We start from the raw sequence: 6,190 nt of genomic DNA, 5'->3' as shown, positions 1-6,190 counted from the left end.
TCCTAGAGTGGTAGTAAGAATCCCATGAGATAATACATTGTAACGTGCTTAACAGGGTTCTTGGAATAGAGCAAGTACTGGATAAATATTAGCTGCTATGATGATGTTTCTTTGGCTTCCCCAGATGGCCTGGCATGAGCAAAGTATAACTGAAATAGTGGTGAGAGACTAGACATAAGCGTCTATCTCATCTCCTTCTGGAGCTCCATTAAGGTGGTGGTAAAGAAAGAAAAACGGCCGTGAGAACAGGAGAGGAGCCAGTGAAGGGAGGGAACCGATGGGAGGTGGAGGATGATCTGGGGCAGAAGCAGCTCAAATCTGCAGAGGGGACACTGCCGGAAGTAGGCAGGGTCTCCCACAGAGTCCCAGAAACTCTGGGGGCTCAGAGGCACCAGGCATTGAGGAAAGTGGGGGCCAGGGGTGGAGCAAAAAGAGGGGCCTGGTTGAAAACCAGTGTAGGCGTGCCCGAAGCAGCCAAGCAACTGGTCATCTCCCTGCCACTCACATCCCACTCCCAGAAGACCCGCAGAGGAAGGTCTGTTCTCCAGAGAAACAGCCAGAAACGCCAAGCAGCTGGCTCCCTATAGGACAGGAGGGTGGAGTACTTCTCTGGAAAAACTGGCCTCTAAAAATGGGCATTTTGAGTCTGCCCCCAAAAAGCTGGCTTGCCACCAGAACACCCCAGCAAAACCCACAGTGGACAAGCCTCACCTCCCAGCCCAATCAGGGACACAGACTTTCCCATCAGCTTCCCGGTGCCTCACTCTTGAGATGAATCACCCGCCAAGGATCCCCAGGAACTAACAGGGAAAAAACACCCAGAAACAGAGACAATGCAGGCCGCAGAGCAACACCAAAAGAAACAGACAAAAACGATAACTGAAATTAAGTGTCTGGTGGAAAGTTTGAAAGGTACAGCAAGGAAATTGTTCAGGCAGTAGGCAAAAAGACATAAAAATGGGAAATAGAAAAAAAAAAATGAGAAGGTTTGAACATCAATCTGGGAAGTCAATAGCTGACTGATAAAAGTTCCGGAAAGACAGAAAAGAGAAAATAAAGGAAGGAAAGTTACCTAAGAAGCGGTATAAAAAAATTTCCCAAGCTGAAGTGTGTGAGTCTCTAGCTGAGCGTGCAGTGCAATGGATGAAAAAAAGAAAAGAACGAGGAGGAGGAGGAGAAAAAGAAGGCCTCGTACAAAGATATGGGACGGAGTATCATCGAATTTCTGAGAGCCACACTGGAAGACAGAAACCTGTAGAGCAAAAGCCTTAACGATTCTGAAAGAAAACAACTTTTAACCCAGAATTCTATGCCCAGCTAAGCTACTCATCAAGGGTGAGTATAGAATAAAGATATTTTCAGGGCCAACCCGGTAGCGCACTGCTACAGTGCGCTGCTTGGGAAGCGTGGCTGTGCTCCCGCCGAGGGTTTGGATCCCACATGCAGACCGGTTCCCACTCACTGGCTGAGCGAGGAGCGGGAGCGACACTGAGGGTTGCGATCCGTTGCCGGACACGGAAAAAGACAAAAAGGAAAAAAAAAAAAAAAGAATAAAGATATTTTCAGACATGTGAGAACTACAAAAAAAAAGTATTTTTGTGCACCATTTATCAAAACGTTGCTAAAGAACAATCTCCACTAAACGGGGGCAATAAACCAAGAGCTCTTGCCAACCAGGACTGCAGTGCAAGGCGAGGGCGAGGGGCGTGCAGCAGACAGCGCGGGCGAGGAGCGCGCTGCGGGACCCGAGGGAGCGGGGCCGGCCCAGACATGTGGAGCCGGGGACGCGGTGTGGACAGTGATACTGAGAGGTGGTGCACGTGGCTGTCAGATGGGTTTGGGAAGAACTAGCAATAGGAACATAAGACAACCAGACAAATGAGAAAACAAGGCAAATATTAATTCCAGAAAATCATAAAAGCATGAGAAAAAGAAACTAATCAGATTACAGTACTTGGATTAGTAAATATTTATGTAGTCATGATAACATAAATCCAGAGTATGGATTTAATGAAAATTGCTGTGCTATGACTCCTGGGAGCTGGGGAAGAGGGACGTGGTGGAGCATGGAGATAAAGGCAGGTTGTCACGATCCTGCCCGGGGAGCCAGTGAGATGTCTCGAAGAGGAGCTGAGGAGTGGCTGCTTGTCATATCATGCTAAAGGATGAAAGTGAATACAGAAGAAACAACCTGAGGGCTCATTGTAGCTGCCTCTGGAAAGTGGAACTGGGGTTGGGGCTGGTTAAGACTGGGATAATTTGGGGACTATTGATTTTCGTTCTCAGCCCATTGTACTATTTAATTTTTCAAAACAATGTGTCTGTGTTACTTAGAGAAAAATAAAAATTAATGATCAGTAGGTCTAATTCATCCCTCTTGGCAGTGAAGACACTGAGGCTCAGCAAGTCTAAGGGACATACCCAAGACCCTAGAGTGGCCAAGTCAGGACTGGAGCTGGGTCCCACAAGCCCTCCACTGCCAGGCCATTCTTGGTGCCAATGATGGTCACAAGCAATGGTCACAGGAGAGATGAAAACCGGAACGTTACCACACTGACAAGAGGCATGTCTGCTCGATCCTCCAGCACTGGAAGAACAGTTTTTAAAAAGCTCAATCCATTTACATTATGGCTGGTGAATCCAGTTGAGGTCAGAAGAAATGTATGACCGTAATTGGTATTTATTTGATCCAAAAGCTTTACTTTCAAAGAGAAGGAGAAATATGGGACCAGGGGAAATTCTTCTCAATGACCGTGAATTCCCAGGCCACAAAGCAGGGGAGACAATTTCCATAATACTCCACCTTATTCTGTACACGTTTCCAAGCAGCCTTTGATGCAGCAGTTTAGAAAGCAGCCCAGAGCCTCTTGCTCTAAAACAGATCAGCTGCTCCTGCCCGCCCCTCCCCACGGGCCTCCCACCCCTGTCCACGCCTGCGCCTGCGGCCTCAGCTCCCACCCACCCCACTCCACTGCCCCCTTCTTGGCCTGCGTTTTAGTGGAGGCAGCTCGACACTAGGGTGTGGTGTTTGGGGGTGTCAGGGCTCCTGCTGGGGTGGGCTCATGGAGTTCATCAGCCAGTGAAGCCCCTAGGCTGGTGGGAGACTTTCAAGTGAAAGGACAGTTGCAGAGCAGTGTGAGGGACACCCGGGCTCCCACAGCCCTGGAAAGCTGAAGGACATTGCTTAAGCTTCAGGCCCTCGTGTCAGAGCCCTGGCCCCCACTCCTGTCACACTGCCTCTCCTCTGGGCCCTGCTCTTTTTGGTTCTGCTTCTTGCTTACGGCCTTTGTCGCTGCTGTTCCCTCTGTCTGAAACACTCTTCCCTTGAGGTTCCAGATCACCGCGCTGACCACACTGGGCTTTGTCATCTGCTGTAGGTGAGCTTCTCCCCTCTGGGCTGTGAGTCTCTCAGGGGCTGGACCGGGTGTAGACCAGGATCTGAGGGCCCTGGGCACAGCGAGAGCCATGCAGTGCAAAGTCAGTTGATGCCTGTTGAATGAAGGAAGAAAGGGACGAACAGGTAACGTCGGGGCTTGGAAGAGGGAGTCCAGCCTCATGCCCTGGACAAACCACCTTCACCTAGAGAGCGGTTTCTCACAGGGCTGTCCCATGACACCCTGGATCAGAGCCACTTGGAGCAACTGCTACAAATGCAGATTCCTGCTCCCTCTAAGGCCTTCTAACATTGGAAACTCCCACACCAGGGCTGCATCTGGGCTTAACACCCTTCCTCTAGGGTGGCAGCCTTCTACTGGGCTGGTTCATATATTTGCAGCCCTTAATCCTGATCACAACGGGTTTCTGTCTGGGTATTCTCGGCAGGTGTGGAAGAAACAGGGCCCAGACTGCAGCACCTCCTGCTGTGAGGACTTTCAGGCAGGCAAGCTTGAATGCATGCAGTTCCCTGTGCCTCCGTTTCTTCACCAGCATAGTCAGGGCTTCTACCCTGACTTCCCAGAGGGTTATGAAGGTCAAGCCACTGTATAAGCACCCTCAGCAAACTCCAAAGCCCTGCAGAGCCAGGAGGCAGCCTCACAATCAAGAGCACTAAGGGAGGCCTCAAATAGGCAGGGCGTGGGGCCGAGCACAAGATCACTGCAGGGTGGGGGGTAGGGAGACACAGGCACTGGTGGACCCTCTCCCAGTGGGCCCTCTCCTGACTGACCCACTTCCTTCCACTTGCCATAACCACCCGGGTAAGGAAGGCACCACCATTGACCAATGGGGAAACTGAGTCCCAGACAGCACTGGCAGGACTTGCTTATAGTCCTTGGCAGAGTTGGGACTTGAGCTGGGGCCTCCTGCTTTTTCTCAAAGACAGGAGAGGCCCTACCCCATGACAAACTTTCAAATTTTCATTGCAGCCAATATCCCCTTCAAAATATAAGACTGGAGTCTTGAGAGGGCTCTGCTCAGAGGAGCTGGTTGGGTTGGGTCCTGGCGCCCCCTAGTGACGTTCTTTAGGCTTTCTCCACTGGACACAGCTGGGTAGATGCTTCAAGGGCTTGTGTGTGGGAGGAGGGGGGAGGGGGGAGGGGGAGGTCCTGACAAGCTGCAAGAGGCTGTCCTGTCTGGTGGAAGGGGCCAGAGGCCTGCACTCTCCCTTGGATTCACTGTGAAACCTTGGACAAGACCCTGAGAACAACCAAACCAAATCATCAGGGAAGATTAGAGCAGAAGGAACCTCGGAGACTAAATGCACCCACCCCAACCCCACCACATACACGCTCATTACACACGGGAGGAAAGAAAGGCCTAGGAAAGCCAGGCAGGTGTGACATGTGCGCATGAGTGGACGCAGAGGTGCCGGGGAGGAGCCTCATTGAGGACTGGCTGGTCCTGGAGAGGGGGCTTCAGGACAGGGGAACCTGTTCTCCCAGAGTCTCCGTCAGCCCCTCCCCTCTCCCCTCACTGTCTCCGCCGTCCTCCCTGCCCACAGCCCAGCCTGGGCTTTTCTCATCATCACCTAATGACGTTCTCAGCTCCTCAACACACATGCACACACAACACACACACACCCATAGACCCCTTTCCTCACCACCTACTCCTGATTTCTCTCCTCCCCTTTATAGACCAATTTTTATTTTGTATTTTTTATAGTATAAAGAATGCTGCTGTTATTAAAAAGTCATATTTAACTAAAATTCTGTGCTAATATTTTTTAATTCTTTTTTTTTTTCCTTTCTGTCTTTTTTTTTTTCCTTTTTGTCTTTTTTTTTTCCTTTTTGTCTTTTTTTTTTCCTTTTTGTCTTTTTTTTTTCCTTTTTGTCTTTTTTTTTTCCTTTTTGTCTTTTTTTTTTCCTTTTTGTCTTTTGCGCCGCACTCTACCGAGTGTGCCACTGCGCCGGCCCCTTTAATTCATTTTTAAGTGACATATTGATTGCACATTTTTATGGGGTACAGAGTTATATTCAATATAGTGGGGGGGTTCGGGTTTTTTTTTTTTTTTTTTTTTTTGATGGCTGGCTGGTACAAAAGATCTGAACCTGTGGCTTTGGTGTTATAAGGCTGTGCTCTAACCAACTGAGCTAACTGGCCAGCCCTATATTTCAATATATATATATATATATAAAATACATACACAATGTGTGATGATCAAATCAAGGTAATTAGCATTTTTATCATTGTAAAAATGTATCAGTTCTGTGATGAGAGCGTTTGAGCTCCTCTCTTCTAGACATCTGAGAACATGTGATAAATTATTGCGCTGTTGTAGATCACTAGAAGTTATTTTTCCTATCTAGCTGTGATTTGTATCTGTTAAGCAGCCCCTTCCTATCCCCCTCCCCTTCCCAACCTCTGCTAACCCCAATTCTACTCCCTACTTCTATAAGCTCAACTTTTGTTTATTTAGCTCCCGCATGTGAGTGAGAACATTCGGTACTTACCTTTCCGTGCAGGACTTACTTCACTTAACATAATGTCCTCCAAGCTCATCCATATTGCCGCAAATGGCAGATTTTATTCTTTTTATGGCTGAGCAGTATTCCATTGTGTATATATATACCACATTTTCTTTATCCAATCATCTGTCAATCAACTTAGGTTGATTGTATATGTACATATCTTGGCTAATGCGAAGACTGCTGCAATAAACAAGCAGATGCAGATATCCCTTCAGTATGCAAAATTCTGTTTCCTTTAGAGCCCAATTTTTTTTGGTGGCTGGCCAGTATAGGGATCCAAGCCC

This window comes from Galeopterus variegatus, unplaced genomic scaffold, assembly GCF_000696425.1.
Source record: "Galeopterus variegatus unplaced genomic scaffold, G_variegatus-3.0.2 Scaffold1472, whole genome shotgun sequence".
NCBI lineage: Eukaryota > Metazoa > Chordata > Mammalia > Dermoptera > Cynocephalidae > Galeopterus > Galeopterus variegatus.
This window is presented reverse-complemented; position numbering follows the sequence as displayed.